At 37.0% G+C, this 8475-nt stretch overlaps 1 long non-coding RNA gene across 1 annotated transcript in view; it reads right to left on the bottom strand.

Annotated features, from left to right (window-relative positions):
- Positions 1 to 2873, bottom strand: part of LOC106633096 — a 45957-nt gene extending 43084 nt beyond the window's left edge. Inside the window, exon 1 of the long non-coding RNA XR_006054208.1 lies at positions 2801 to 2873. This is a non-coding gene — a long non-coding RNA (uncharacterized LOC106633096). The remainder of the gene's footprint in view (positions 1 to 2800) is intronic.
- Between the last annotated feature and the right edge of the window lie 5602 nt (positions 2874 to 8475).

Here is an 8475-nt window from a genome sequence, read left to right as displayed (position 1 = left end):
TCATTTTTAATGATCGTTGAAAGCCCAGATCGTAATCGTGATTAAAATTCGATTAATTGAGCAGCCCTACCATATAGGACAATGTGATAATTGTACACTCCCACATCAAGTACACCTACAGTGTGGAGTAGGGCTGTTCGATAAAACGATATATATCGGATGATGATATAAAAACATCTATCGTTTCATTTTACGCTATTGTTTGTTTCGTGGTGTCACAAAATAAACTGTTTACAGCAATATTTTTTCATGGTTTTGATGGTCACTGTAGTGGCTATATTCATTTCATAAAGTTCTCTCTTTCTCTTATATTTAATATAACCACACTACGGACGAACAAACACCTGTTTTTATGCGTTGTCGTTAGCAACAACGACGATAAAACCATCGCGTGTCCGCTTGTTTATCTTCCACATAACCCTTTCACAATAAAGCTCAAGATCCTGTTGAGACTTTTCAAAATAAACTGAATCAGGTAAAAGAGTGTGCAGAGTTTTTAAGGACGAGAAGCAAAAAAGAGCCGTCAGGTGCTAAAAAATAAACCTTAGACTGAAATGTTAGAACAGGCTTTTCCCCGCAGCACGCCGTGTAATAAATACTCACAAAGAAACGGCGGCCATTACAACATATGTCTAAAGATGTATAGTTTCATGCATCGGTTAAAACACTCGACTCCAGGTACACGACGCCCAGCTGGAAACACTTCATGCAAGTCGAGCTGATTCACAGAATTTACAGAAAATGTTACATTTTTGTGATTTATATCATTATCGGACGATAGATGTCTTATATCGGGATATGAGATTTTGGTCATATCGCACAGCCCTAGTGTGGAGAGCCTCTTTGTACATCACTGCGTGTGAAGTTTTCACACATAAAGTGTTACAAAGACAATTGTATAAATGTGGCGAGGGTGCAAAGTAGACACATTTTGCAGGTTATAGCAACAACACTTTTCAAAGTTTACTTTATTTTTATTTATTTTTTTGTGGACATTGGCTGCTTTTTCTGTTATTTTTAGTCCAGTTCTTGTACCATTGTCAGATAAGTGGTGAATCATTCAAGCATTAAAAAAGGCAACTAACTCGAGGTATGAACCAGTGTTGTGTGCTCACATAACAGACAACTTAGCAAAGAACCAATTGTATCTTTCTACACTTTGTTACTAGCAGTATGTTGCAAAAACACATTATTGTGATGTAGTCTATTTTGTTCAAATTACAAATTAATTTAATGTTTCTATGGTGAACTTAATTACATCTTTTACAATCTGCATGAAATTCAACAACTTAACATTTGCTGAGATGACGTGATCCAATCTAGCGGTGTAAGAGTGGTTAGCGGCCTGGACTCGCGCTATCACAAGATCACGCCAGAATTTAAACCACAGGAAAACCACTGGGGTCATAAGAGGCAGCAAAGCATTCACACACCACGTGCATGCTATTGCTATTTATTGTGGTTTAACCTGTCAAGGACAAAACCATAACATTTTGTATCAAGCTTTCTAATCATAGCTTTTCCTGCTTTATTTTTATTTTTCATTTTTGTAATGGAGTATGGCACAGTGGTTAGCACTGTTGCCTCACAGCAAGAAGGTCCTGAGTTCAAATCCACAGTCAAAAGACATGTTAGTGGGGTTACGTTCACTGATAAGCCTAATGTGTCCATATGTTTGCTTGTTTGCCCTGCGATAGACTGGCGACCTATGACAGCTGGGAAAGGTCCAGCCCCCCACCCACGACCCTGATAAGGATGAGTGGAAGAAAATGCATGGATGGAGTGCAGCTATGTGAAAGCTGCTAAAAATCCATTACTGTTTCATGTTAACCAGATTCTAGACTTTGTTGAACACTCCAAAGAATAACATTAACATAAATAAATAAAACTTAAAATAACAATGAAAAAGAATTCTAAGTTAACCAATTACTTTCTATAAGCATAAAGTACTTTTGCTGGACTAATGTAATTTGAATGGGTTAGATCAACTCAGTTAAATTAAGTTGGACTGAACTGCAGAAAATACGTTGACTCATCATTAATTAAATAAGTTGGTCCAACTCAAGTACATCAAGTTGGAATAACAGAATTACGTGATGCTAAAATAAAGCAATTTAATCAAGTGGAAATCCTTTCCAAGATTATTTTTAATGATCATTTAAGTAATTATTTTGAGTGGAGGACAACAAGTAAACAAGTCACAGACTCTGTAGCCTTGCCTACAGTGACAGACTTCCTAACCATACTTGGTCATCACGCCAAGTAAAAGACAAACTTGTCACTTGCACAAGTGCATTGATTTAGAGCTGACACCCTGCATCAAAAGCCTGTGGCCTGTATTGAGTGGTGCATTACCTTCTCCCATTAAAGCACTGGTACATAGTACAAGTACACATTTAGTACACTATACAGTATAATGAGAAAAAGAACGGCTATGTAAGCTAACTTTAAAAACTAATTAGTGAGTAAGAAAGAAAACGACGAATATTTATCAAAACAAACTTATTCAACAGCATAAGATTTAACATTATACATTACAAGTTAATTAGGTCAAATAACCTCATCTATCTTATTTCAACATCCAAATATATACAAGACAACTTTCAAGGTTAGCTGCCTGTTGATAGGTACTGCTGCGGAAACGTATTTAGCTAATTAGTATGTTAGAAAGCTAGCATGCAGCGTGCCTTATAACGTCACAATAAATAAATAAAATAAAGCATGCTTAAAAACAAATTATGTTTTAGTATTTTAGATATTAACACAATGTTTTTACAAATGTACAGTACAAGACACTCACCATTTTCCGTCATGTTAGCCACGGGCTTTTTGAAGAAAGGAGTTCGGACTGTGTTTGTTCCCCACAAGGGAAGCTAAAATGTTACGCCCCCAAACAATGTACACTTCCGGAAATTAAATAAATGCAATAAAACAGAAATTGTATAAAACTAGAGCATATGCTACACCAATTGTGTTCATGTAAAATACTGAAAATGTTAACTTTTATATATTATCCGACAGGCCAAAAAATAAATTTATTAATTAATAAAAAAGTGCAGTTTAAAAAGAGGATAAAGTTAGGTGTCATACGTGGCTATTATGTAACAAGGTGGACTAATGTGCCTGTATTAATTCATCTCCATATTATTGTGTAAAGTTGCACTGTTTTGGGAGTGGTTGTGTGTGTGTCACATTTGCAGTGAGCCAGTGGCTGTAATGAAGTTGGACTAATTGGAGGCGGGTGTAATTGATTGCACTGATACACTAGTCTACTTACAGCCAACACTACAAACACTGCTGTGTTACTTTGTCTTTCTGTGCAGGCCAGGGCCTATATGCCGCAACCTAAAGGCAGTTGAGTTGTAGAGGCCGGAGTGATCACTTACAGGACGGTGGGTCTTAGAGGACATCTGCTATTCCTGTTAAAGTGATCGATGTGTGGAGTGCAGCCGGCTTTGTGGCATAGCGGGCTCTGGCCTTGGACTGTGTGTTTTTACTCTGTACTCAAATGGGACACCGGACTGCTTTAACTTTTATTTTTGGATTTTTGTATGAATAAATTACCTTTTCAAATTTTATAGACTGTCAGCTTTTTGCCCACGACTGTGACCTTTGGTCAGACATGGAAATGGAAACCTAAATGTGTGTTATGACTAAGCTTTGATCATGTCCCTAAAGTCTTTTTCATTTAGAATTCCTCTTTCAGTGTACGGTTTGGTCAGCTGCACAATTTAACTTCAATATTTTGTATGAAATATGTCAAAATGCACCAGCACAAAATGCTGTCTGTTTAAAAAAAGAACTATGGAGACTAATAAATCAGACTAAGGAGATACTTGGTTTTCTTCTGTGCATTGTTCTGCTTTTGGCCATATTTGCAAGTCCCCAGACAAGAAAGAAGTCCACCGTCTTAATTAGAGTTCAAGAGTTAGTAAATATGTGAAATAGCACTGCTCTGTATTGTGTTTTACAGCACTGTGGACCATGTCCTAACTGCATGAGGGTTAATTTTTCCACACAGGGCTTCAGGAAGTAGTTGACCTTTTTGAGCTGGGTGGAGATGTTAACCATCCAGATACGGTCTATGAAGACGTGGATGTCCAGACTTCACCAGCTCCATTGGAGCCAATTTAATCTTCATGAGGTCATCCAAAAACAAGGTTGGACAACTTGAGCCATTTTTTGTTTTGTTTTTTTCCATCCATCAATATTCCTCCGCTTATCTGGGCTGTATTGTTTTTGGTGCATTTGTTTGTTTGGTTGCCTTTTTAAACCAGATTTAGTTTATCATAACACCAAAGAAGAAAGTGTGGGGCTTTGGTGAGGCTGATCTCTGTAAGGTAAAAAGAAAATTGATTTAAACTGTACGGACAGCAGAATAAAAGAACATCATGATCTAAAGTTTAGACATGACCCAGTTTTGAAAGCCCTCTGCACAAAATTTAACCAGGCTTTAACAACAGGAATGTTCACTGACAAACAACTTGTGACTAAACATCCACATTTAGTTTGATTTTAATGTCAAACTGACTTTGGTCACATTGTCTCTCCTACCAGCAGTCAGTTATGTTTTCAATTAACCCTTACCATCATTTTCCTTTTTCTTGTCCTATAGTTGCCTGTTAACTTTTAAAGCTTGATGTAAAATAAAAAGAACACTGAAAGTGGTTCCTGCTGACTATGAAGGATTTTTTTTTTTGCAGTTTCAAAGTGAGTGATGGTATACTGTTTTCAGGACTCATGCCTGTACTTATATTTTAGTAGAGAAAAGAGTAGTTCAGCTTCATGGAGACTGTGACTGAACCAACTGATCAAAGAAATTATTAGCTATGAGACATATTTGCTCCTTTATAGAAACATGTATATATGTGTGTTTGAATATCATGGTGAAAGACACTTCAGCACATCAGGAGGAGACATGCATAGAAACAAAAGCCTTTACAATTGTTGCATCTTTGCTTCAAGTTTTCCTTTTTGTTTTGCTTCATCTCATCACTGAAGATTCTCCTACTCCGAGTTATTCATAAACTATGTTACATTCAACTTTCAAGACAATGAGGAAGAAACATGATATGTAAACACGGCATCACACACAGAGCAGCGATTCTGATGCGACAAACTACAAAGTCCTTGTTTGTGCAAAAGTACATTATGTTATGCTGCAAGAATCTATCAAAAAAATAAACTAAAGAGCCAATTCTGAGTTCAATTTTTAGTTGATTTCACTTTATTTTATTGTACTGGCTACTGAGTTGGATTGCATGATTTAAGTTTTTGGGGCAAGACAGGACAAAGAGAGTATTGATGGCGGAAAGGGAGGACGGAGATGAAAGGAAGAATGGGAGAAAGTAGGGAACAGCAATGAGGGAGGACAACAGGAAGGTCAGGGGGGAAAGTAGGAGGGTGATAGGGAGTGGGATAAGGAGGAATATTTTATATAAAAAACAAATAAATAAATTCCATAGAAGAATAAACCAGAACAGATACATTGAAGCCATGGAAATTTTAAATATACAGCACTGCTGGTGATGAAAGATAACACTGTAAACGTGTGAATTTAAGAACAATGATCCTTATATAGGACTAAGGTCCTGAAGCCATCATTAAGGGTGACTGGTGGCTTTAGCTAATCAAATAGCTAATAAGAAAAATACATGGATTTGATATGGAGCAGTGGGGAATCTTTTATTTTTACTTCAATTTTAGAATTTAATTACTTGTTTTTCTTTTTAAATTGAATTTTTGAAAAGATTTTGAATATTTGTTCTTTCATTCTGGGAAAAAAAGTTTTTTACTGAGTGTAGAATATTGTTTTTATGTAAATCCCTTTTTCCATTTGAACTTTTTAATAACAGATCAATCGTTCATGTAGAAATAATGATTATAGTGTGGTATATAATTACTCTTTTTGTTGACCATTAAAATATCAAGTAATGAATCACTTCTTTAACTTCTAAATAAACAGAAGACATTAATAATTAATTTGAAGAATAATGTACTAATGTATATTTTAGTGCACAATTAGCTACCTTATTTACTTTATACACAAAATATCCCTGGCTTAAAACTGAGGCCAGATACAAAAAAAACATAACATCTGGTAAATCAATAAATGGGAGGGTTACATCAGGAAGATGATCTGTTGTTAAATTTATAATATTCCACATTAGGATTTTTAATGTGGAAGCACCTTAGAGAATAAGGGAGGTGCTGAAAATGACTTTACTATTCAAAAATGCTTTTATTGAAAGAATTTTCCTTTTCCGTTTTCTTTTTTTTTTTCATTGCATAAGTGTCATTAATATTTTTTATTGTGCAGGAGACTGTTTAACCAAATGATGTCGTCCATTTATGCCACTAAAATAATTATAAAATATGAATAGATGGTCCCAAAATAAATAAAGCTATCATTCATGGGTAAGTGTGGAGGATGGCTTCACCAATCTTAAACTACATTTGAAATTATATTTTTCAATTTATTTTAATTAAATTAAAGTTAATATCTATTTTCAACCATCAGCATGTAATGTAATAAACTGGATCAGAGGTCCGTGTTTTGGCCAAAGTCTCTAGAATTTATTTCCCACACATGCCTCTTATTAAGGGTTTGACCTTTTGGTATTTACTGATTATTCTGTCCTTCAGCGCACTGTATAATTTTCTCAGTCTCTAATAAACCAAATGTTAATATATCAACAGCTTCCAAACAAGCTGACAAACAAACCTGACTTTCCTGATCCTGCAAGTGTTGTTTCCACAGTCTACTGTGACTGCATCTCATATTGTTTCCTGCCCAGAGAGTTGTGCATTACTCTGTCACTCATGAAATAAATCAACCATGAACTTATGTCCTTTTTTCTGGTAGCACACTTGGATTTTATTTGGCTGCTTTTAGGTTATAAATGTCCCCAGAAAATGACGAGGCACGACTTGCACATCTAAATTTAAAAAATCAAAATTGCTGCCTAAATTTACATGCATCAGCCAGCAAAATCATATCACATTAGCTCCCCAGTTACCTTGTCTTACTGAAAGTGTGACTCCATGATCAACGCTGAAATCTTGCTGTTGGGTGATGCTAGATTTAGCTTTATTAGACCCTGCAGATATCAGGGATAAAATCTGTCACAATTACTGTGAGTGAGCTTTCAAGTTTATACCCCTGCAGGAGATTTTAATCATCAACTAATTAAAGTAAAAATTATCTTTTAAGAGAATGTTTTGGAGTAAAGCCCCCCTGGCGAGGCCAACACAGTTGGTTATCATAACGGTTGACTGTTGCTAGTGAAAGAAATAAAATGAAAAGGCCTGACTGTGAGCTGGAAACTCATGTCACGATTGGATCGTGTAAGAAATTCGATAACAGAGAAGACAAGAAGATCATTTTTGCAATATATGCAGATGAACACAAACTGGACAGTGTTCAGAAGTGAAAAGCAGAACACCTAAAACCTGTACTGAACTGTGATTGGTCAACAAGATGTTCCAACATAGGAACATCTCCTGAAGCAGACCATGTTATATGATTAGCATGAACTTTTACCAACTTTACTAGGATCGCAGGATGTCTACTTTGCCTCTAGGAAGAGAGGCGAGAGGCACGTCATCATAAGCCAAACACAGACTTTCTTGTAATTTATTCAAAGCGGTCTTGAGTTCTCCTTTGGACATTGGCTCCTTTTTACTCATTCTCATCCAGTCCACATCCATCCATCCATCTTCTTCCACTTATCCGGGGCCGGGTCCCTGGGGCAGCAGCCTAGGCAGAGAAGCCCAGACCTCCCTCTCCCCGGCTATCTCCTTCAGTTTGAACGGGTGAACGGGTGAACACCAAGGGGTCAGGCCAGCCAAGAGATATAATCTCCAGTGTGTCCTGGGTCTGCTCCCGGAGGGATATGCCCAAAACACCTCACCCAGAAGGCGCCCAGGAGGTATTCTAGTCAGATGCACTGACCACCTCAACTGATTCCTTTCGTTGTTGAGGAGCAGCGGCTCTACTATGGCTGAACTCTTTACCTTATTTCTAAGGGTGAGGCCAGCTACCCTTCAGAAAAAAAATTTCCTCCGCTTGTTTCCATGTTGATCTTTCAGTCACTATCCAAAGCTCATGACCATAGGTGAGCGTAGGGATAGATCGACCGTAGATTGAGAGCTTTGCTCAGTCCAGTACAAAAAAAGAAGTGCCTGAAAACTACAGCAGATAAAGAGTATCTGAAAGGCAGACTAGAAGTGTCTCATTTCCAGTAGCTTCAATGTTTAATATGTCAATGTTCCCAAACACACTGCCAATGCACTAAAGCACAGTAGGTAGTAAAACACACAACTGAACACTATCAGTCATGGATTGGCCTCCTCAGAGCTTGAATCTTAATATTACTGAAGCAGTGTGGGACTATTTTGACAGCGAACAGAACAAAAGCCAGGAAACATCCAAAGAGCTTTGATGTCCTCCAAGAAGCCTGAAGAATTATTCCT

This window comes from Haplochromis burtoni, unplaced genomic scaffold, assembly GCF_018398535.1.
Source record: "Haplochromis burtoni strain Fernald_Lab_line unplaced genomic scaffold, NCSU_Asbu1 Contig_28, whole genome shotgun sequence".
In the NCBI taxonomy this organism is placed as follows: Eukaryota; Metazoa; Chordata; class Actinopteri; order Cichliformes; family Cichlidae; genus Haplochromis; species Haplochromis burtoni.
The sequence above is the reverse complement of the archived record's forward strand: the minus strand, read 5'-3'. Positions and strand labels throughout refer to the sequence as shown.